Source organism: Lagenorhynchus albirostris, chromosome 2 (genome assembly GCF_949774975.1).
Source record: "Lagenorhynchus albirostris chromosome 2, mLagAlb1.1, whole genome shotgun sequence".
Classification (NCBI taxonomy): Eukaryota; Metazoa; Chordata; class Mammalia; order Artiodactyla; family Delphinidae; genus Lagenorhynchus; species Lagenorhynchus albirostris.
Window position 1 is genome coordinate 33,337,665 of NC_083096.1, and position 24,610 is coordinate 33,362,274.

Genomic DNA, 24,610 nt, shown 5'->3' on the forward strand with positions numbered 1-24,610 from the left:
TGACGCCACCAGCCAACACAGCCTCCCGCAAAATATCACAGACTTCAGGGAAGAAATGGTATCCTGTGTGTATCTGTCCTGTACACACTGTTTCTTCTTTACCTGTCTTCTTTGTCCTTTAATCTGATGTAGGAGGAAATATAGCGTCAGGTCAGCTCTGAACATTGTTCCTGGGAGTGCTGGCCCAGACTAGGAAAGCCTGAAAGAAAATCAAAAGGGTATGTCATGCATCTTATTAGTAACACAGAACCGTAGAATATTTGGGAAGAACAGGTCTCCAGAAATCTAGTACAACCTCTCATTGTTTGGAGAGGAGAAATGCCATGGTCAGAATTACATGGTTGTTTAATGGCAGACTAGCTATTCTAGTAGGACTAGACTCCAGATCCATGGGTAGACACACCTGTTCTTGTCTCACCACTCAATTTTTTAAATCGGCCATCATCACTAACATTTATTATGTTCTCAGGTGTGTCAGGCATCTGTTTTGTTTTATCTTGTGTAATCTTCACAACAACCCTATGAAGGAAATGTATTGTTCTGTGAGTGAAATAAGTTATCCCCATTTTAAAGAAGTACAGAGAAAGAAGTTAAATAAAAGATATAGGAAAAAATTAAGCCAGTTCCATTTAAATCAGTGTTTCTCCGTGAGGGTTAGTGGCTTTTTTTTTTTTAATGGGACTGTCCCTTGCACAGCAGGATACTTAGCATCTCTGGCCCCCAAGCATTAATTGCCCCAGTCATTATGATAACACCCCCGGTTTCCCCAAATCCCAGAAGGTAGGGTAGAGGTGATACTGCTGCTGATTGGAACCACTGACTTAAATGCACGTGCACAGGAAAAGGAACAGTAAAATTGCTCTGCTGGTTTGGTTGGTTTTATATTAATAAAAGTCACAAGATGGAGATAAGAGCATGACAAGAGGAAGGAAATCCCTGGGGTGAGTGTAGCTCTGGAAGGGAAGAGGCTAATTTATAAAGGAAGGGAATGAACACTAGACCAAGGAGGCTCTTCATATATGGTCACTGCAAGAACCCATAGTGTAACTCTGGAGACCAGCCGGGTCTCACAGACAAGGAAAGTGGCTGGGCCAGGGGACAACAGGGAGTGCTGGGGCTGGAGTAAATATTGGATTTAACAAAAGAGTTTTAAGCACTAGTTAGGCCAAGAAAAAAATGCCTGCAGGTGAATTTGGGTAGTCTGTGACCTGTGGGTCAGGTCATCTGAGGGGCCATTCCCATTTAAGGGATATACCCACCATGCTGGTTGGTGGAAGGGATGTGGGTTTCAGCACACACAAGAAGGAAATTTACTACCCATCTGAGCTGGCAAACATCGGGGCAGAGGAGTTGTGAGCATTCCCTGGGGCACTGGGCATCTGTGCTAGGGGACCATCTGTCCAGGGAGCTGAAGCGGGCATTCTGTGCAATCTCTGGTCCCCTCTGGATCTGAGACTCTGGAATTCTGGGTCTGTGATTCCTTAAAGGCAGAGCTGGGAACAGGAAAACTCTAGAGCAGGGCCACTGCCTGTCGTGCTACCAGCCCAGGCCCCTGGCAATGGTTCCTTAGCTCAGTGCTGTCATTCCCCCTGATGTGTGGAAATGGGGAAAAGAGGTCACTGAGTCCCCACTCCCTAGAGGCCCTTTGCCTTGGTTCATAGCACTGGCAGTTCACAAACTCAAACAGCTTTTATTCTCTCTCAGCCAATGGGCCCTGACACCGACTGCAGAGCTAAACAACCAATTTTCCAATCCAGCTGTTCAGCTGCACTATAGTCTTAAGTTTAAATGCACTTTTTAAGAAAACCTTCGGGAACTATCTCCTTCCCTCTGCTTTCTTTCTCTGCTGTGAGTCCAGCAGAAAGCAGGCACTTGACACAGAATGCTTGTGCCTGTGGATCCTCTTTCGGACTCAACCCACCTTCCCCTCTGGACGGTGATGGGAATGAAACCCCAAACTCCAGCGCCTGCCCTCCCTGATCTTTGGGGAGGGGCCACCGGGGCGTCTTGCTCTCTGGCGGGCAGCACCGTGCCTTTAAAAGCAGTCCCTCTGCTGTTTCCGACTTGTAGCAGTGGGGCAGGCAAATGTGGGGGAGGCAGCAGGGCTTTGCCAAGGAAACTCCTGATATGGAGGAGTTGAAAACCAGGCTGCAAATGTTAATATCTAACATGCCAGGAAATCTCTGTTCCAGTCCTCCAGGTCTAGTCAGTCGTTGGCTTCAGAAGTCTGTAACGCCTCTCCTTCCTTACTTTGCTTACATCCCTATACCCTAGGCCTTAGGGTGGGCTCTCAGAAGGGAGGTGGTCCCAAGCCCTGTTGCCTGTCCTTCCTGGACCATATCCAGCATAGGCCAGGTTTTATTGAGCCTCAAAAATTTCTCTGCTACGGGCAGGGAGGATGGTGTAGGTAAAGGCTGTTGACAGGCCTGCAGCACAACGCACAGAATGAATTCTGAGGCCAGTGCCAGGGAAGGTGACTTCCTAGCTCTCCTCCATCTTAACCCCCCTCTGGCATCCCTGGGAGTCAGACCATGGGTCGTCATTTTCTTCTTCCTTCTCTATTCAGCCTCATATCTGGATGCCCTGTCCAAATCAGCTTCCCATCCTCCACTACAAGGAGAACTCTGATAGGTTAGGGGACCTTGGTAGTATTGCTCAGGAATCATCCTTTAAGGAATTTACCTACAGCACAAAATTTCAGAATTGTGAACAGGATCAGCATTTCCAGAATTTTGGCTATCACAGATGAATGGAATTAAAAATAAAGCACAGCAATAAAAATTGACATTTTTTTTTAAGATGGGGACTTACATAGGGTTGCCAGCCTTTATTTCATCAAACACATACATTAAAAAAAGGACAACTACTCGGGACTTCCCTGGTGGTCCAGTGGTTAAGACTCCGCACTCCCAATAGGGGACCAGGGTTCGATCCTTGGTCAGGGAACCAAGGATCCTTGGCATCCCACATGCATGCCACAACTAAGAGCCTGCATGCTGCAACTAAAAGATCCTGCATGCCGCAACGAAGATCCGGTGTGCCGTAACTAAGACCCAGCGCAGCCAAATAAATAAATTAAAAAAAAAAAAAGAACAACTGTTGCTACCATATATTACCGCCATCCTTTCATAAAGGAAAGTACATTTTAATGCCACAAATGTGTGAAGGAGATAATCTCTAATAAAGGATGGTCCTTTGAATAAAATCTTATAGCTTTATGAGAAAGTTATCTCATTCTTATTTTCCTAATTTCATCCCAGATGTGACATCTTTGTCATGGACTTCCTCAGCACTCCGATGGGGCTGGCACTAGATGGCTTTTCCCTTCCCACTTTCTGTGCCCGTCTCTGTCGTTTCTGCTTTGTCATGAAAGGAGGATAGTCATCATGTTAGGAAAAGTTGTGAAAGACTTTGAAATGGGCAAAAAAGGTTATTGGGTGTCCTGTCTAGTTTCTCTTTGGATTATCTTTGCCTTTCATTGTCTTTGAGCTCTTTTACCACTCTGTAAATTGTAGAAAACTGATCATAGTGCAAATGATTTTGCCAATAAAAATACAAATTGTATCCAGTGGACATGCAGTGGATTATTGCCCTGTGGATATTGACCAATGTTGTGTCTGTTGAGTAAATTAATTGCAAGCATTCCTGATGGCTTATGTACATCTGCGCTTTGGATTCTCTTTTGAGCAATTGTAACATCTTGCTAGATCCCTCATTAATTGATGAGTTAAATGATATCATTGACTTGTGTTAATTTTATATTTGTACAAAGATCTTGATGTTACCTTTAAAAAAAATTACCATTTTACAATAACTACCTCTGAGAGTTGTCGTGAGAGTGGAATGAGGTCATGGGTAAGCGAGTGCCTGGCTCAGGTCCTGGCACATAGTGTGCCTTCCACAGCTGGGACAATCCTTGCTTCTTCTGGACTCTGAGCTGCAGGGCACCCTGTGTTTTCTCCAATGAAATAAACAAAATCATCTGATTAAACTTCTCACGGTACAGTATTAGTGACTTTGACTTCCCAAGGATTTTCACATTTCAAAAGAGGACCCTAGGGGAACAATGATGCTTACCCTGAAAAATGACTATAATGGTGAAAATCCAGAGGGGTGCTGTGCTATAGATATTTGGGGCCAAGTACCTTTAAAATAACCTGCCCTCCTGGCATTCAGCTTCAGAGGACAATTTGATTCAACCTCCCCTCACCCCCTCTCCAATGCCAGAAACACCAGCCTTACCATGCAAAGGGGAACAGTTTCAAACTTGTACCAGGTTCTTAAAATATACACTTATTAAATCCTCTCCTTGATCTGTGAGGTGGGTATGTTTATACCTGTTACTGATGAGGAACTAGAAGAGGTTAGATGACTGGCCCAAGGTTGTACAGCTAGGAAGTTGTGCCAGCTTGAAATCCAGGGTCTGAATCCAGAGCTGTGGATTTGAACCATGAATCAGCCCTTATAGTCAAGACTCTTTCCTCCCCCAGACCGTCACCACTGCTGAGATCCACTGCCAAGTGTCACATCTGGGCAAAGACAGTGCTCCCGTTCAAATGGAAATGCCCTTTAAGGCGTAACACACTTGCCATGAAAATAATGTCAGAAACAAATTGATCTGCACCTGGGACCCAAGAAGTTAGGGCAATGCACTCATGTGCATTGCTGAATTCTGGGAGCCCCTGAGAGTCAGGGGACAAGGCATCTTGGGGACTTCAAGGAAAATTGCCTCATTCCACAAGGAGGAAGGGGGGGGACCAAGAGCGGAAAAGGGACATGCTCAAGGTCTCAGGGCTTTTAAGTTGCAGAGCTAAGAGCTAGATCTATTTGCTGAGGGTTTTAGACATTTCTGATTAGCTCCCAGAAGTATCTCCCCCAAACCTAACCAATCCCTGAGTTAGGTAGCGTGGCTCTAGGTGTGACTTGTATTTGCTGGGGCCTTCAGCCCTGGCATCAAGCCTGTTAGATAGTAACTCTACGTGGTAGAAGCAGGAGTAAATTTGGTTTGAACTCTGCTGCTAGCTCCCTGTGTGACCTTGGCCAAGTCATTTCCCTTCTCCAGACCTGGTTTCCTCTCCAGTCAGAGAGGAGCCGGGGAAGGTAGGCAAGGAGCTCCCTCCAGCAGGGTCCTCTGTGCTGTCCGGGACTGAGGGGTAGGGATGGACCTGACGGGAGAAGGAGGAAGCTGGGGAGGATCAGCAGAGTGAGTTGGTGGCAGAGCAGTGGGAAATGTGCCCTCTCTCCCTGCCCCGTGACAACCAGGAAGATACAAGGTGTAGGAAGAGGAGGATGCAGACTTCAGGAGGTGAGGAGGGCCAGCCCCCAAAACGGCTTCCTAAAGGTTGTAAGGAACGGCACCAAAAACGGAGGAGCGCTTAAACAAGCTTTATTTGGGAATGCTCCCGGGCGAGGTTCACTGGTCCGAGAGAAAGGGGCCAGAGAAGTCGCGCCCGGGCGAGGGTTTGGGCAGAATTTATAGGGGAAGAAGGGAAAGGGGTGTGGTGAATCCGGGAGGGCGCAGGGTATTCCTTATTTGGTGGTCTTTTCGGGTATCGTGGCAATATCTGGTGCCGGTCGCATCAGTCTTGGGACCGTTAGTCCCACCCCTCGAAAGGCGGGAAGGCTGGGCCGGGTGGAAAGTCCCCAGGTCAGTTCCTGGAACTGGGTGGTCCGGAAAGTCTCCAGGTCAGTTTCTGGAACTGGGTGGTCTGGAAAGTTTCGGTCTGATGCAACCTGTGAGTCTGATTGCGTTCCCCTGCCTCGGGCCAGTTGGCCTTACAAAGGTTAACTGGCCAAAGCCATGCCCTCCTCTGCACTGTGCTGGCCAAGGGGACCCCGTGGCCTGTGCCAGGTGTGGCAGGGCATGTGGATTCTGGGATGGCCCAGAGGATCAAGGACAATGAGCCAGGTCAGAGCAGCATCTCTGCTGAGCCAGAAACAGGAGGCCTGGGCACATGGAAGCCAGGTATGTGGGTGTCTTGGTGATGGATGGAGCAAGTGTGACCTTTCCCTCTGTCGAGTCCAGCTGGACAGACCCAGTGGCTCCAGGGCCCCTTGTCATCCACTGATTGCTTTGTGATTAATGCACAAATCACTTATTCCCACTTCCTGTCCCTGCTCTGTGCTTTCCTAGCTCCGATGTTAGACCCTCTGCACTTAGGTAATTTACTCAGAAATTATTGTCCCTAGAATCTCCCAGCATGCTCAATGTACAAGTAGTAACCAGGATCTGCGTGCAATTCCCCTGTGGAACCAAGGACAGACAGACCGATCACAGCACTAGGGAAAGCCTGAAATATCTGTAATGAGTAAAGCAGGGCCCAACTGAAGCCAGAACCTGTCCTGCCCGAATCTCCCCTTCTTTCTGGCACACTTTTGTGCTCAGCTGGAATGAGGTCCCACATCGTGGTCATTCACTGGAGCTGCCTGTGGGGTCCCACATAAGCCTAACCCTGGTTTGTCTGGAAACCAGAGAACTGCATTTGGAGGAGAGGGAGGCCACCCTTCAGTTCCCAACACCAAGCCAGGTAGACCCCCCCGCCCCACCAAACACAGACAGTGAATGAACATTCTCACTTCTTTTCAACAAATATTTTCTTCACCTTGGCCTGGGGTCCCAAAACAAAAACTGCATATAAACTAGGTTTACTGCTGACTTGGCTGCATGGACTTTATGACTTATCAGAGCAAGGAAAGACAGTCATTCTGTCTTATTTACTGAGTACCAGATAGGAGAGAGGGATTGTTTGTGTTAATTCACTGGGAAAAGCAGCACATTAAAAATTCTTTATGGGACTTCCCTGGTGGTGCAGTGGTTAAGAATCCGCCTGCCAAAGCAGGAGACACGGGTTCGAGCTGTGGTCCGGGAAGATCCCACATGCTGTGGAGCAACTAAGCCCACGCGCCACAACTACTTAGCCTGCGCTTTAGAGCCCGCGTGCCACAACAACTGAAGCCTGAGTGCCTAGAGCCTGTGCTCCGCAGCAAGTAAAGCCACTGCAATGAGAAGCCTGCACACCGCAACGAAGAGTAGCCCCCGCTGGCCGCAACCAGAGAAAGCCCACGCACAGCAACGAAGACCCAAGGCAGCCTAAATTAATTAATTATTTTTAAAAAGCTTTATGCTGTTCCTTCTTTCATGTAGCAGAATGTATTTAATTATCCCTCATCCTACCCCATTCCCCACTTGCCTCCCTCCCTTCCTATACAGGGCAGATTAAAATGTTTTTGCTCAGTCGGAGGAGCAAATTTGTAAGTAACTTGTAAGGTAAAGGATGGCGGACAAATGCTCTATTTGCAAAATAAGGCCAGGAGTCTGAGTTCTTGTGAGACAGAGTAAAGTTATGAGAGTCGGAGGAATGTGAATACCTCCAATAGACCAAAGGGGAGCTCTGAAGATAAATTAATCTTCTGGTGCCGAGGTATATTTGACTTAAGACTTTTTAGGAGGAAACCAGCTGCTGTGGGGATAGGAGGCCGCATTCAGTGGGCTAGAAGTCCCCCTGCAAGGGTCGCTGAGACCAGAGCTCAGCCCTGTCCTCTGCAGAGCCTGCGGGTGTCCCTTTCCTGGTACTACATGGAAGACAAGGACTTCCTAGATGTCCTATGTGCATACTCCCTTGTTCCCCAACCCTCCCCTCTCTCTCTGTCCACAGTCCTCTCCCACTTAACTCCTCCCCCATTGGTGGTCCAGTCCTCCCACTCTTAGATGTGGCCTTGGAGGACAACACACAAGGGGATGCTCCGTGGTTACAGAACCAGGCATGGCCCATCTGGCTGAATGAGTAACTCGCATACCTACTTTGCAAAGGAGCCCTTGCCTGTCAATCCAGTGGGGTGTGGTCATAGCAGTAATAACGGCCTGTGCTTACATGGTGTATCCTTCTAATCAGATATTTACAGATATTAACTCATTAATGACAACTCTGTGAGTTGGGTACTGTTACAACCCAATTTGACAGATGAGTAAACTGAGGCACAGAGAAGTTAAATGACTTGCCCTGGGTCACACAGCTAGCAAATGGTGGCATAGGGATTTGAATTTGGCAATTTCCCTCCAAAGTCCACACACTTAACAACTCTCCATTCTGCTCCACGCCCCCAGGTGAGCATTCTCTTATGTTAGACTCTAGATTGCCAGTGACAAAAACCCAACCCAGGACACTCCAGGTAGATGAAGCAGCAGTTGCAAAGGCTTGGAAGCCTGAAAGAGAAGGTGGGTGGTCAGGGAGGGTTGTAAGTTACTGGGAACAGAGATGAAAGAAAGTCATAAGAGGGAGCTTCATTTGGGTCAGGTGGACAGAGACAGGGGGCTCGCTGCAGTGACCTGGAGCTGAGGACACCAACTGTCTTGTCACTGAGGCCGGGGGTGAAGAGAGACACAAGGGAACAAGCGTGGCCTGGAGTCCTGTGCCCTTTTTTTTTTTTTTTTTTTGCGTCACGTGGACCTCTCACCGTTGCGGCCTCTCCCGTTGCGGAGCACAGGCTCCGGACGCGCAGGCTCAGCGGCCATGGCTCACGGGCCTAGCCCCTCCGCGGCATGTGGGATCTTCCCGGACCGGGGCACGAACCCGTGTCCCCTGCATTGGCAGGTGGACTCTCAACCACTGCGCCACCAGGGAAGCCCTAGAGTTTTTTTTTTTTAAGGTTTCAGGTTCTTTATATGTATTGTTTCATTTGTGTCACCATCTCACCAGTTACAATTGTTGCCCTCATTTTATGCATGAGGAAACTGAGCCTTGGGTAAAGTCAACATGTCAGGCCACACAGTGGTGAGTGGCAGGGCCAGGGTTTGGTATCTCCAAAGCCTTATTCCACCAACTTCTGCCTCTGCTGGCCTTGAGGCCCTGGCCAGAGGGGGCACTTCAGAGGTCTCAGGCAAGGGCTCCCTGTGGTCCCGGGGTGGCTGCCTCAGGGAGCTGAGGCGGGCTGGCCGCCTTCAGGGAGGCAGGGCCGGGCTGTGAGACTGAATGGGCCAGGGCTGGGGGAGGGTTGGGTCCTGCCACAGGTTTTGCCGAGGCTCCTTGACAGGCAGCGCTCAAGCCACCCCCTCCTTCAGAAAGCCTTCCCGAAGCCGCCCCCCCCACCCCACCACCGCAGAGCTGTTCCTCACTGTACTTCCACATGTCACCTGGGCCTGTTTCATAGCACATCTTTATGCTAATATATATATGCTATTGAAGTTTGTAGGGAATAAAGTTACACTAGGGCTTCTCCCATTCCCCTGCAAACTCCTTGAGGGCAGGGACTCATGTGCATTGCCTAAGGCACCTAGGAGAGGTTTTGCAAAGAATAGCAGGTGATCGATGAGTATTTGTGGAATGAACTATTAAAAATAATCATTCTTAAGACTGTCAAGAGTGATTTCATATACATTATTTACCCATTCATTCAAATACATACACATTTGCTGAGCCTAAAATCATATGCCTAGACTTCACCAGATTCCAGGGACACAAAGACACATTGGACACCTGTCTGTGCGTGGGGAGCTCATAGTGGTGGGGGTCGGGAGTGGGGAGGGGAGGGGAGGGGAATTGGTGAGGGCAAGAGACTAAAAAAAGACAAAACAAAACAAAACGTGAAAACAGAAAATTACAGCATATTCAGCTAGGAGTCAGCACAGGTGCTGGCAAAGCCCGGAGAAAGAGCCCCTGGCCCAGTCTGGGGGTGTCAGGGAAGGCTTCCAGGGCAGAGGAAGCAGAGCGGGGCTTTGTGGGCCAGGCAGGAGCAAGTCAGCCAGGGGGAGGGTATCTGAGTCAGCCAGGGGGAGGGGGTTCAGAGTCAGCCAGGGGGAGGGGGTTCAGGGTCAGCCAGGGGGAGGGGGTTCAGGGTCAGCCAGGGGGAGGGGGTTCAGAGTCAGCCAGGGGGAGGGGGTCTGAGTCAGCCAGGTGAAGGGGTGGTCAGATTAGGGAGAACATGGGGCGGGAGGGAGCTCAAGGCAGGTTTTGGGGTGATTGTACTGGTGAGTAATGCAGCTGCCTGGTGTGGAGAGGGATGTTTTGAGGACCCAGGTGGGAAGAAGGAAGAATGGAAGTAACACCTTTTATTTGAACATGGAGTGCTTTGTGTTTCTCAAAGTACTTCCACATCTATCTCAAATTAGCCTAAAAACAGCAGCGGCAGCAGCGAAGTCCCTCTGCGCCAGGCTTTTTCTCAGGGCGGGTGTTATGTGTTACTTGGGGAGAAGGAGGTGCTGTTATCACCTCCCCTGTACAGAAGGGAACACTATGGCCCCAAGAGAACTGGCTTCTTCGGGAGGGGCAGGGAGGGCTCTGTGATTCTCTGTCTGCAGTTGAGGACATGGGCGCTCAGGGGGTTATGTGACAAGGTCTGCTCCTTTGACATGAGGTCCACCTGGGGTTCCAACTCAGGCCTCTGGGGCTTTTCCCTGGAAATTTCTCTGCCTCTCAGGACAAAATATCTGAACCAAGGAGCCAGACTGTGATTGGAAATCAGCTCAGGCTGCCTGGTATTTCTCCACTTCTGCCTCTGCCACTGAAGGCGCCAGGACGCCCCCGCCAACCGCAGTGACCTGGGCTTTGAGGGAAGTGTTTTACCCGGTCAGCCAGCTGTTGGAAGTGCAGATACCGTCCTCTCTGTCCTGGGCACAAACCAACCAAGTTGCTCCACTCCAGGCATCCACTCTTGTTACTTAATTCAGTTCACAAAGTTAACCCGTTGATCACAAGCCAGCAGCTTCACTGCTGGGGCTTCCCAGTCTCTCCACTCCCACCTGTCCTGGGCTTCTCCATCACCAAGGAAGAGGGAGATTTTCATCCTTCCTTCCCATGGGATGCTTCAAGCACCACTGTGACAGTGTTGCTGACCCCTGGCTCTGCCGCCTTCCCTGACACTACAAATAATTGACCCTTGGCCCGTTAGTCTGATACCTGGTCTGTGGCCTACTTTGCATGTCCATTTCTAAAATCTCCTTGAGGACCCCCATTTGCCACCTCACCTGGTTCAGGCTCACAAATGCTCAGTCACTGAGGAAGGGAGCAGAGTGGACAGGTAATTTGTTCACAGCATAAATGGGTCTGGTTTGAATCCTGACCACTGCCAATAGCCACATGACCTTGACCAAGACTTGACCATATTTCTCTGGGGTGTTGTGCAGAGATCATGAGATCCAAACTGTAAGACATCTAGTACTTCTACAATAATCTCTCAATAAATGGTAGATATTTAACTATTAATAATGAAGTCTTTTTAAAGGATTTCTATGAGGGTGAATTTGAAAGTGGTTGGAAACTCCAGGCTGCTTCCCCTTCTCTACTAGAAACCCAGCGAGGGCAGGGGTCGTGTCTTTTGTTCACGATGTCTGGTACATGGAAGGTTCTTGATGTATATATTTATTTTTGGATAACTGAATAAATCTACACTGTCCTCAATTCTGACTTTAGGATTCATTTTTGGTATTTTTCCTAATTATAAAAGTAATACATGTTTCATTGTAGAAAAATTGGAAAATATTTCTTAAAATTAAGAAAACAAAACGTAGCTGTGATCCTACTCTCTAGATATAACCATGATTAATGTTTTGATACATTTCCCTACAGCATATATGTATCAAAATTTTTATATTCTTGTTTTTCAGTTAACATAATGAGCATTTTCCTGTTATTAACTAAACTTTACAAACATAATCGTCAGTGCTACATGTATTATTCTGTGACACGAATGTATCATAATTTATGTAACCAATACGCAATGGTTGGATATTTAAGATTTTTCACCATTATAAAGCTGCAATAAACATCCTTCCATATAAATATTTGTGTATATCTCTGAATTAAGAATTTCTACCACAAATAAATTCTACAAAGTCAATTACTGGATCTAAGAGTGAACATTTTAAGGATCTTGATATACGTATCGTTAAATAATTCTTCTGAGAGGTTGCACTAACCCACACTCCTCTCACTCTCAATGCTTGAGAACTCTCACCACCAGAATATTACCATTTAAACGGAGACAAAGAACTTACTTTTTTTTTTTTTTTCCTTCGGTACGCGGGCCTCTCACTGTTGTGGCCTCTCCCGTTGCGGAGCACAGGCTCCGGACGCGCAGGCTCCGGACATGCAGGCTCAGCGGCCATGGCTCACGGGCCCAGCCGCTCGGCGGCATGTGGGATCTTCCCGGACGGGGGCACGAACCCGTGTCCCCTGCATCGGCAGGCGGACTCTCAACCACTGCACCACCAGGGAAGCCCAGAGAACTTACTTTTATATGATGATGCTCTTGCCTTAGACATACATGGTACATTCAGTCACACCAGGGTTTCTCCACCTTGCTACCATCAACTTTTGTGCTGGAAAACTCTTTGTTGTGGGAGCTGTGCTGTGCATTGTAGGATGAGTAGTTGCAGTTATGATAACCAAAAATGGCTCCAGATATTGCCAATGTCCCTTGAGGAACAAAATCACCCCTGGTTGAGAACAACTGAGTTGTACTATATTAATTTTTTTTTTTTTTCGGTACGTGGGCCTCTCACTGTTGTGGCCTCTCCCGTTGCGGAGCACAGGCTCCGGATGCGCAGGCTCAGGGGCCATGGTTCACGGGCCCAGCCCCTCCGCGGCATGTGGGATTTTCCTGGACTGGGGCAAGAACCCGTGTCCCCTGCGTTGACAGGCGGACTCTCAACCACTGCACCACCAGGGAAGCCCTATATTAACTTTTTATTGGTTGCAATTAACAGAAACCAACTCTAAGCAAAAATGGTGCCTTTGTTAGAAGAATCTTAGAGTATCAGAGAACCCAAGGGTGTAAATGCTACTGGGCCTTCTCTTTTCATTTTCAGGTCGGACTCATTCTTTTCTCCTGATACAGACTGCCTTCCTCTGTATCCTTGCCTATATGGAGGAAAGTGGCCAGCACCAACATTCTTGAAGTTTATATCCGTCTTGTTTGTGAGAAAACCAGACCTTGCTGGGATCTCTCGGTTCTAAATCCAAATTCTCAGGGAAGAACTCTGATTGGCCCAACTCAGATGGGCTTCCACTGCTGGTCCAATCATGTAGCTGGAAGTGGGGGCTGGGGAGAAAGGCACATGGCCCCTGGGAGTCTCGCTGTAACCATGTGGATGTGCAGTTTCTAGAAAAGAAGCTGCTGGGCAGCCAACCCTCTAGGATTCCCCTACATCTGGTGGGGGTTTCCCAAGCGTGCACATGCACTACTGTACAGACATCCCAACTGCGCATTTTCCTGAGAAGCCGGGGACTGTCTGTCTCATTCTGTGCCCCCTCCCAGCTCAGCCTGGACTTACAGGTGTGGCGGTAAGGCTGCTGTGACACCCAGGCTCTGGTTTCAGCCACATTCTGGGTGGAGGGGCCAGTTTCTCTATGACAGATTGACAGAGTTACTCAGGCAAGCTCACTTTAGGGTCTGGTGTTTGCAAGTGTTTTAGGTGGGAAATAACTGCTGGTCCTCCTTCATAAAGCTGGCTTTGCAGGGTGCAGCCACTGAGGCAGAGGAGACCTGTGCCAACCTGGCACCATCCTGAGTGCTGGCAATTCAGCCTCTGCCTCCAAGAAGGGGACAGGCTGGTGTACGGGCAGTGCCGGGCCTGAGACCTGGGCCCTGAGCACAGAGGCCTCAAGCCAAGGGCAAATGGCAGAAGGAGGGCTTCTTCCCCAAGTAAAGACGGGCGCCATCCTATTCTGAAAGCCTTTCCAGCTCACGGACACCGTTCCTGCCCTCACCATGCTGTGACCTTGGATAAGTCCCCTCTCTCGGGGCTTTGGGTTCTTTACAGAAATAGAAAGGACACCTGCCCTGCCTTCTTCACAGAACATAAAAAGAGATTTGATAGGAAAGTGCTTTCAAAAGTTTATGTAAAAGCAGTGCAAGTCCTATTGTAATAAAGGTATTTATAATCATTACTTCACTCTGGGGAAATTCTAAATCCTTTGAGGCCATCTATTGCTCAACAGAAGCAGAGCTGGGGGCAGTGTTTCCTCTGAGCCATCCCTTCCAGACCTGGAGCTGGCTCCAGATTTCTGCTGCTATATAAATGTTTCAGGGAAGTTTCACCTAGAAACTCAGGAGCCTGAAAATGAGTTGGGTCTCTCTTTCCCATATAACTGTGGGCACGTTAATTAACCTCTCTGGGCTTAAGTCTCAGCATCAGTAAAATGGGCATACTAGTGGCTTACCTCTTAGGTTATTAATGTGTGTAAGGCGCTTGTGCATGGCAGAGAGCAAGTGCTCCCTTCATGTTTGCTCTGTGTATTCATATCACAATGTGCCTGGGACTGAGCTGAGGGCTGTGCAGAGAGATGAGGAGAACATGGCCGGCCCTTAGGGTCCTCGTGGTGACCAGAGGAAGGAGGATCCTGAGGCATCTATAAAGCAATGTGGCAAATCGAGCGATAGTGATCCAAGTGTCCCTGGGACTGGGGCCCTCTCCAAGGCTTCCCCTGGGGCTACAGGGAAATAGGTCAGATAAGGCAGGACACGGGTCAACCCCACTGTCTCGGGCTTTCCACAGTTCTGGGATGTAACTGCCCAAGGATCGGGAGAAGCGCGCCCCTCCCCATGTCTCAGGCTCATAGGGAACGCTTTCAAGGGGAAAACCCTCCCTTTTTTTTTTTTTTAGCGGTACGTGGGCCTCTCACTGTTGTGGCCTCTCCCGTTGCGGAGCACAGGCTCTGGACGTGCAGGCCCAGCGGCCATGGCTCACGGGGCCCAGCCGCTCCGCAGCATGTGGGATCTTCCCGGACTGGGGCACGAACCCGTGTCCCCTGCATCGGCAGGCGGACTCTCAACCACTGCGCCACCAGGGAAGCCCACCCTCCCTTTTTTTAAAAAAAGTAGTTGCCCAACATTTCCAACCCTAGGCAATGGTTAGGTAGAGGACATGCAGTCAGTAAAACTGATACCACACAGATTGCACATGACATGGAAAAGCGCTTACATGAGACGTTGTAGAGTCTCTGGCTTTCCCAGCTGCTCAGAGCAGGAAGGAAGAGCAGGGATTGCAAAGGGACCATCAGCTGTGGAAAAACCTGCCCGCTACCTCGGATGGAGGAACCTAGTGCGGGGGAGGCAATGCAGTGCTGGGGAGGAGTGAGTGACTGGAGCCTGGGGGAGCAGTGGGCACTCAGAGGAGGAAGGATGGGGAAACTCAAAGCCGAGGCCAAGACAAACGCAGAGCGGGCCCAGCTTGGTGTGGGGTTGGAGCTGGGGTGGGGATGTTAGGAGGGGGAGGGGACTTGCCAGGAGGAGATGACTCCAGGAGGAGTTTGCTTTCTGGTGTCCGGGACTTTGCTGGGTGAGGCACAGCTTTGCTTCCCTCAGCTGGTAATTGACTCTAATGTTAGAGTCTGAAACATTTGGCCAAAGCAGATGACTGCCGAGGGGCTTGCCTCTCAGGTGTGTGTACACGTGGGGGGAGCAGAAAGGAGAATTCCGTATTCATTAAGATTGCAGGGAGGTAAAATCTTATGCACACTTGTACATGGACAGGGAAAGCACACAAGGAAATGAAAACAGATTTGTTAGGACGGTAGACCGGCGGTTTGCTTATTTTTAGCCCTTTTCCCCAGTGCTCTTTTCCTCATCAGGATGCGTACTACATCCATGCGTCCCCACCTCCGTTTACATCTGCATCCACATGCATTTCTATGTCCGTTGCTATCCATATTCATACCTGCACTTACACTCATACCTGCATTCATATATTTGCTAAGAAGCTCCCTTTCCCACTACAGGTAAATGCTAGCTTCCAGGAGATTTCTTTTACAAAAGCTATTTATGCTGGGTGGGTTTGGCCTTGTCTTTCCTTCTCACCTTAGCCCATCCTTTCCTTTCCCTCAACCACCTCTTTCCCTTCCTGTTTGTTCTCCTCCCCTCCCTCCCAGCTGGGGCCACATTCCCCTTGTCCCTCAAGCATCTCCCCTCCTCCATCCCCACTCTCAGTTGGCCAAACCCACTCCACCTAAACTTTGGGCCCTGAAGTCTGACCAGATTTCTAAAGATAGGGGAGCCCCAGCTGCCTGTGCTTTGATGGGGACTGGTAATAAGGCACAATTTGGGGGCTCAGGGTGTGGCTGGGATGCATAAGAAGGACCATGCGTAACTTCTGCAGAAACCAGGCCTCCTGTTTTTCTGTCTTTTCATGTTGCCCAGGGCAATCTCTCCACTCTCCTGGCTTAAACCATCTTTTATATGTAGATGCCTCCCCCATCTCTGAACTTCAGAGCCATAAATTTTTTAATTAAAAAAATTTCTTTTTAATTAAATATAGTTGATTTACAATGTTGTGTTAATTTCTGCTGTATAGCAAAGTGATTCAGTTATACATATATATACACATCCTTTTTTAAAAAATATTCTTTTCCATTATGGTTTATCATAAGATACTGAATATAGGTCTCTGTGCTATACAGTAGGACCTTGTTGTTTTGAGCTATTAATTAATTAATTAATTATTTTTCACCTTTATTGGAGTATAATTGCTTTACAATTTTGTAAAGTGTTGGTTTCTGCCGTACAACACAGAGCCATAAATTTAAATGCCTGCTGGATACCCCTGCCTGGGTGTTTCACACACTTTCCAAACCCAGCATGTCTAAGGCAGAAATGATCACATCACACTCCCAGGCTGGCTCTTCCCCCAACAGACCCTCACCAAACCCCCAGGGCCTGGGGTCAAACAAGGGAGTCACCCTCAAGCCTCTTCTCTCCCTTAACCCCAGTTCATCGTTCACATATTCAGTTTGGCTCCCTCTCACTCGCCCTCTCCACTGTTGCTGCCTTGGTTGACTTTTTTCTGTTTTTTCCTTTTCCTGTTTTTAAAAAATATTTATTTATTTATTGGGCTGCATCAGGTCTTAGTTGTGGCATGTGGGATCTTTGTTGCAGCGTGTGCAGTCTTCTCTCTAGTTGTGGTATGCGAGCTCTAGGGCACGTGGGCTCAGTAGTTGTGGCACACGGGCTCTAGAGCACAGGCTCAGTTGCCCCGAGGCATGTGGGATCTTAGTTTCCGGACCAGGGATCGAACATGCATCCCCTGCATTGGAAGGCAGGTTCTTAACCACTGGACCACCAGGGAAGTCCCCTCCTTTTAATAGACTATTTTTTAGAGCAATTTTAGGTTCACAGCAAAATTGAATAGAAAGTACAGAGATTTTCCCAAATCCCCCCTACCCACACATATGCATAGCTTCCCCACTATCAACATCTCTGACCAGAGTAGTGATTTGTTACAACTGAGGAACTTAACTTGATACATCTTAATCACCCAAAGTCCATAGTTTACCTTAGGGTTCCTTCCCTCTTGGTGTTGTACATTCTGTGGGTTTGGACAAATGTATAATGAGATGTATCCACCATTGTGGTGTCACACAGAGTAGTTTCACTGCCCCCCAGATCCTCTGGGCTCCACGTATTCCTCCCTCCCTTCCCACTAACTGCTGGCAAGCTCTGATCTCTTACTGTTTCCATAGTTTTGCCTTTTCTAGAATGCCATATAGTTGGAGTCATACAGTATGTAGCCTTTTCAGAGTCACGTCTTTCACTTAGTTATATGGATCTGTTTCCTCCATATCTTTTCATGTCTTGGTAGCTCTTTTTTTTTTTTTTAAAGCACTGATTTATATTCCAGTGTCTGGATGGACCACAATTTATCCATTCACCTATTGAAGGACATCTTGTTTGCTTCCAAGTTTTGGCAATTATGAATAAAGCTGCTATAAACATCTGTGTGTAAATTTCTGTGTAAATGTAAGTTTTTAACTCCTCTGGGTACCAAGTAGTGCGATTGCTGGATCACACGGTAAGAATAAATTTAGCTTTGTAAGAAACTGCCGACTGTCTTTCAAAGCAGCTACACCATTTTGCATTCCTACCAGCGATGAACGAGAACTCCTATTGCTTCACATCCTTGCCAGTATTTGGTGTTGTCAGTATTTTCCAGTCTAACGTGTAGTGTGTAGTGGTATTTCATTGTTTTAATGAGCATTTTCCTGATGACATGTGACATAGAGTAACTTTTTAAAAAAATTATTTATTTATTTGGCTGTGCGGCGTGGCCTGTGGGATCTTAGTTCCCCGACCAGGGATTGAACCCGTGCCCTCTTCAGTGGAAGCACAGAGTCTTAACCACTGGACCATCAGGGAATTCCACAGGGTAATTTTTAATGTGCTTCTTTGCCATCTGTGTATCTTCTTTGGTAAGGTGTCTGTTCAGATCTTTTGCCCATCTTTCAATTAGATTATTTATTTTCTTATTGTTGAGTTTTAAGAGTTCTTTGTATATTTTGGATAACAGTCCATTATCAGATATATCCTTTGTAAATAGTTTCCTCCAGTTTGTGGCTTGCATTCTCATTCTCTTGATTTGCCTTTCACAGGGCAGAAGTTTTTATTTTTAGTGAAGTCCAGCTTATCAATTATTTCTTTTGTGATTCATGTCTTTGATGTTGACTCTAATTTTACCTGGCCCACACCAAGGTCTCCTGACTCCTGATTCCCTCAGGTTCTTCATCTCCTCCCCACCCTGCTCTTTGAGAACTCCATTAACATAGGCCTTTCACTTCCTCAGATGCTCCTCCCACCTCAGGCCCCCCAACTCTTTGTCCAGCCAACTCCCACCGTCCTCTGAAGTCAACTCAATGAGGCTTCCTTGGGGAGGGGAGAGCTCAACTCAGGTGCCACCCCCATTACATCTCTCCCAGCCCGTGTACTTCTACTTCCTTTCACTTGTCACAATCATAAGATGCGGCTCCCTGCTAAGATGTAAGGTCCATGAGGGCAGGTGGAATTTCTTCGTTGGTCACTGTTTATCTCCAGAGCTAGTGCTATGCCTGGAACATAGTAATGGTTATTATAACAGCAAATACATCTACAGTGCTATGTGCCAGAAACCCTCCAAAGCAGGTTACATATTTAACTCATCTGCTCTCTACAATAACCCCATGAGTGGGTAATTGATTCTGAGGTACAGTTTGCCCAAGATCACAGAACTAGTAAGTGGAAGAGCTGGGGTGAAACCCAGAAAATCGGGCTCCAAAGTCATCTTTGTTGAATGAATGACTCAGAGAGAAAGAGAAGGAGACAACTAGGAAATAGTATGAGAGAGAAGGTGGTTAAAGATCAGAGTGAATGAAATAGGCATTTGCCTCAGAAGGGCTCCTTAATGGTTGTTGACTGACTGTTGAACGGACTCTGGAAGAGAGATGCTACTCGGCCTCAGCCCCTCCTTCCTTCTGGGATGAGCAGCACAGGCAGATAATTGGCGGGACAAAGCCTGCGTTCTTTGCGAGGGGCTCTTGGAAGGCTGCCACGGGGCACTTTTTTTTGTGTGGTACGCGTGCCTCTCACCGCTGTGGCCTCTCGCGTTGCGGAGCACAGGCTCCGGACGCGCAGGCCCAGCGGCCATGGCTCACGGGCCCAGCCGCTCCGCGGCATGTGGGATCTTCCCGGACCGGGGCACAAACCCGCGTCCCCTGCATTAGCAGGCGGACTCTCAACACAGGGCACATTAATACTGAGCTGCCTTGGGTAGAGACAGCCTAAGCTGGAGATAATTACTGCTGAGATGTCTAGGACATCAGTTGAAAAGATTCAGTCATCCCCAGCAGCTCTGACTCAGCCACAGCCCTTTTTAGGGGAAGACAGTGGAGCGTCCAAGAGGCCCCAAGGTCATTGCCCCCATTCCTCATCTGACCCAGTCCTGACCACATCTGGGGTCTCTGTAGTTGTAGACACTCGGGGAATCCATCCCCCCCACAACCGCCCCTGCCTTTCCCAGTCACCCTGTATCAGAAAATTTTGCTATCCTGTTGTCACGTATAAAAGTAATTTTTCCAGATGGTGAAAATATAATCGAGCAGCTTTGGGGAATGTTCTGCTTCTCCCTGGGGAACACCTGGATGTCATACCCACAATCAACAGGGTTGGTTCCCTGAGCTAACTTGTTCTTTGCATGAGTCAAGCCATTGCTGTGGCCCCTGCTATTTAAGAGAAGCACTGTTCACATGGCAAACGGGAACCTGGTGAGCCTCCAGAGGAATAAACAGGTAATGACTGAGGATGGGACACTAGTATCAGGGTCCTTTACTGCGAGCAGTAGAAGCTGACTCAGCAAAAGGAAATTTCTGGAAGGATAAGAGGAGTTCACAGGATCAAGGGAAAGAGTAAAAGAGAGAAAGAATAAGGGAAGGCACAGGAACCAGGGTTATTTTGTGGCAGCAATAGACAGTCTCTTCAGGGGTAGCCTTTGGGAGAGAGGTCCCCCAACAGTGTTCTCTTGTTGTGAGTCCAGGGACAGAAAGTCCTCAACTCTTTGGCCAGGGGAGACCAAGCCACCTTGACTGATAGCTTCACCAGGACTGGATCCACTGGGGGAGGGGTGGTAATCCAAAACAAAATCCCAGTGATGATACTAAAAGATGGAGTTATAGGTAACAGGCACAGAAGGCCCTTCTGAAGATATGAACTGAAACTAAAATGGTGAGAAAGAGCCAGACACAGGAAGAGTTGGGGGAAGAGGGAACAGCAGGTGCAAAAGCCCTGTGGTGGGAAAGAGCTTGGTGGATTTTCAAGGGTCAGGGTGGCTGGCTCTGTCTTCCCTCACAGACTTGGCTTGGGAATGGGCCCATCGCCAGTCCTCAGAGGCTCCCTGGGCCATGTTATGGGGCCAGAATTTTGTTTATTCCAGATGCAACAGAATAGAAGGCTAGGTCCAGAGGCATTCTCCTAGCTCCTGTGATAGGGAGAACAGTGAGGGTGGAATTTTGGTCAAGTCATGTTTCTGGAGGCCTGTGGTGGACCAGGCGCTGTGTTAGGGTCGGTAGACTAAGGATGGATACAATACATGATGCAGTCCTCAGAGCACCTACTCTTGTGGGGCAGATACAGGCAGATCACGTGATAGAAGTAAGCTTGGAGCATGGATTTAAAACCTTCTTCTTTTGTTTTTCATTCTGAGTTTTTTATTTTTTAGGCCGCATGGTGCGGCATGTGGGATCTTAGTTTCTTGACCAGGGATCAAACCTGCGCCCCCTGCAGTGGAAGCTTGGAGTCTTAACCAGTGGACTGTGGGGGGAAGTCCCCAACCTTTCTTCTTTTCTGAGCTATGTGTTTAGTTCTGTATATTCCCCCATAATACTGCTTTAGCAGCACCCCAATGATTATTTTTAGTTTCTCTAAGCCTTTGTTTCTTCATGTATAAAATGGGAATAATAATAGTACCCTAGTAATATGAAATTTTTATAGGGATTAAATGAGATAATATATGTAAAGGTCTTACATATGCTTGGCACTTAATGGTAACTGCTCAACAAATTTTAGTTGTTATGATTAATAATAAAAATCAATGTAAGTCCTACTATCCTGAAACCAATGATTTTGATAAGTTGTTTTTTAATTTTCATTCAACTCAAAATACTTCCTAGTTTTCCTTTTCTTTGGCACAAGGATTATTTAGAGGTGTGTTGTTTCGTTCTCAAATATTTAGGGATTTTCTAGGTATTTTTCTGTATTGATTTCTAATTTATTTCTATTGAGGTCAGAGAACATACTTGGTATGACTTAAATCCTTTTAAGTGTATTGAGTTTTATTCATGGCCCGGAAGATAATCTCTCTCGATAACAGTTTCCTGCTTACTTGATCCATGCTTGGTTGTGATTGGGTGGAGTGTTCTGTAATTGTGGATTAGGTCAAGTTGGTTCATAGTGTTGTTCAAATCTCCTATATCCTTGCTAATTATCTGACTTGTTCTATCAGTTATTAAGAGGGGGTACGAAAATCTCTAATTGTGGGCTTGTCAATTTCCCCTTACAGTTCTGTTAGTTTTTGCTTCATGTATTTTGAGGCTCTGTTATAAGATATATAATGTTTAGAATTATTGTACAATAAAGCACAATATTGTATATTGCTTTATATAGAATAAAGCAATACAGCCCAAAATGTCAACTGAGAAAGCTAAGAAATCATCTCTAGATACTGAGGCAAGATGCTTTTATGTACGCTCTTCAGTGCTCATGAATCATGGGCTTTTCCGGTCTGGCCTGTAGGAACCAGTGCTATTCCCAGCTTGTGTGAGGGCTCAGCACTGTTCCCTTTAATCCTCCGTTTATTCTTCCCCCAGCCTCGAAGAGGTTCCTCACGTGTACGTGCTGATCAGTACTCAGCTGAGTACCTGAAGGGGATTCGCTTTAGATCTCCAGAGTTCTCCCTCTGTGCAGCTCTTTCCTCTCCAGTTTTCTGTCCTATGAATTCTACCTGCCTTGTACTCTCAGCATCAGCTCCTTAACTCAGGAAGCCCATCAGGATCCATCTGGGTTCCCTCTCCCCACTTGTGGCCTGGAGATTCTCTTAAGGTAGTGAACTGGGGCAATTATAGGGATGACCTTATTTATTTCCCATTTCAAAGAGATCATTGCCCTTCATTGCCTGGTATGCCATGTCTTTTTTTTTTAATTTTTAAAATTTATTATTTATTCATAATTTTAATTAATTAATTAATTTATTTTTGGCTGTGTTGGGTCTTCGTTGCTGTGCACGGGCTTTCTCTAGTTGAGGCGAGCAGGGGCTACTCTTTGTTGCGGTGCGTGGGCTTCTCATTGCGGTGGCTTCTCTTGTTGCAGAGCACGGGCTCTAGGCACACGGGTTTTAGTAGTTGTGGCACGTGGGCTCAGTAGTTGTGGCTCGCGGGCTCTAGAGCACAGGCTCAGTAGTTGTGGCGCACGGGCTTAGTTGCTCCGCGGCATGTGGGATCTTCCTGGAACAGGGCTCGATCCCATGTCCCCTGCATTGGCAGGTGGATTCTTAACCACTGCACCACCAGGGAAGCCCTGCCATGTCTTATAAACAGTTGTTTCACATATTTTTTCTGGTTTTTGGTTGTTTAAGGTGGGAGGGTAAATCCTGACTCTGTTACTCCATCTCGACTCGGAGCCGGTCTCTGGATTTTGGGGACCAGTTTTGGGACGCTCTGTGGAACCTGTGGCAAACTCAGTAGCACGATCCCAGGGGAGGTCCTGTGGTTTTGGGAACAAGCACACTCTGTCAGCTCGCTATGCTTTTGAGAAGTAGTTTTGGCTTGTTGTCAGCCCTGATAGACTACATCTCTGACCACTGGGTACCACATGACCTTACAACCAAAACTACTCATCACCACTGACAAGCCATAAATTCAGCCTTCCCAGAGGCGCTCTGCACGTAATCAGGTACAGGTGGCATCGGCGGGACTGAGCCAATACTAGTGGCGCATCTAAGTTCTCGTCACAAGTCACTCACACTCTGAGGGTGCCCACTGCTGATCTGCTCTGCCACCTCTTCCTCAGTCGACACCTGTGACCTCAAGAGGAGGTGACTGAGGAGGACAGCCCAGACTGCTCTTCAGAACTCTTCCTGATACAGTGACACCCACCCGAAGGCAACTCCCCTGGCACTGGAGCTCTTTCTGGAGTGCCCCAGTGGGAGTGCTCTGAGCAGGACAACTTGTTGACTACTTTACTTGGAAAGAGAGATGGCCTGAGGTAAGTCTCTCACTAATTCATGTGCTTTACTAATGGTTTGGCCAGATGGTCACAAACTTGGAAGGGATAAGATTCAAGAATTCGTGACAAGGAAGTTTAGAAAAAAGATGTGTGGACAGGCCTCTTAGAATGGGCAGAATATGAAACTATTTGTGTTCCGTGTGGATTTGACCAAGCTCCTACTAGTAGCCAGGCGGACAAGGTGGTCCACTTTGTGGATGTTAGTTAAGGTTCTCCCTCAGCACCCCCAGTGTTTGCTCAGTGGACTTGTGAACGGAGTGGCCGTGGTGGCCAGGCTGAAGGCTTGGCATGGCTCAGCCACATCCTCTCACCAAAACCAAGCTGGTTACTGCCATTGTTAAATGCCCAACATTCCTAAAGCAGGAACCAACCCTGAGCTCCTGACTTGTACCGTAATCTAGGGGGACCTGTGGGCTCCTTTAGACCACGTTGGTTAATTCAGATAATTGCCTCATGTTTCCTCCTAATTAAGATATAATGTAGCTCCTGATCCACGGAGGGGCTACGGTTTGTTCTCTTGGAACAGATACTTATTCCTAGTGGAATGAGAGTCCCTGCAAACCAGGGTCACATTTGTAATGGTGGAGGTCTGCAGCCCTTTGTTTGTTTGTTTACCCAAGGAATAGGTATCTGGTGAACCGGTTTGTGGAAGAGGGTTCTTACTGCCATGGCTGGGCCATCAGGAGGGTCCAGAGACAGCCTGTGAGGTGGCATATGAGCCAGAGCTAGCTACAGGATGAAAAGCCAAGTGTAGAAGCATCTGTGCTTTGTGTAGGACTCAGTGTCTGTCATGTTGGTGAGGGCAAAGCAGTGTGGTGGTGGTGGTGGTGGTGGTGGTGTGTGTGTGTGTGTGTGTGTGTGTGTGTGTGTGTGTGTTGCATGCCAACATCTCATCCTTCTGACCAGCTGTGGAGGGCTTTAAGGCAAGAAATGATTAAAGAGCTCTCAGAGGGAAGGAAGAGGTGAGGCATCCTCTGATCTTTGTCTATTCAGGGTCTAGTATAGTTTCTGTCACAGAGCAGTTTCATTTGTTGAATGAGAAAAAGGAAAGGAAAAAAAATGAATGAGTGGATCTGTATATCCTTTGAGTTGGAAGGGA

The 24,610-nt window shown here is 47.8% G+C and overlaps 1 protein-coding gene across 3 annotated transcripts in view; it reads left to right on the forward strand.

The window, feature by feature from the left end:
- MDM4 (MDM4 regulator of p53) overlaps positions 1–24,610 on the forward strand; it is a 91,643-nt gene that overhangs the window by 48,684 nt on the left and 18,349 nt on the right. Inside the window, exon 11 of one of the 3 annotated variants that reach the window (XR_009536811.1) lies at positions 23,296–23,490. The exons of the other annotated variants lie outside the window; for them this stretch is intronic. The gene's annotated coding sequence lies outside the window, so the exon portion shown is untranslated. The remainder of the gene's footprint in view (positions 1–23,295; positions 23,491–24,610) is intronic. 3 annotated transcript variants of the gene reach the window in all.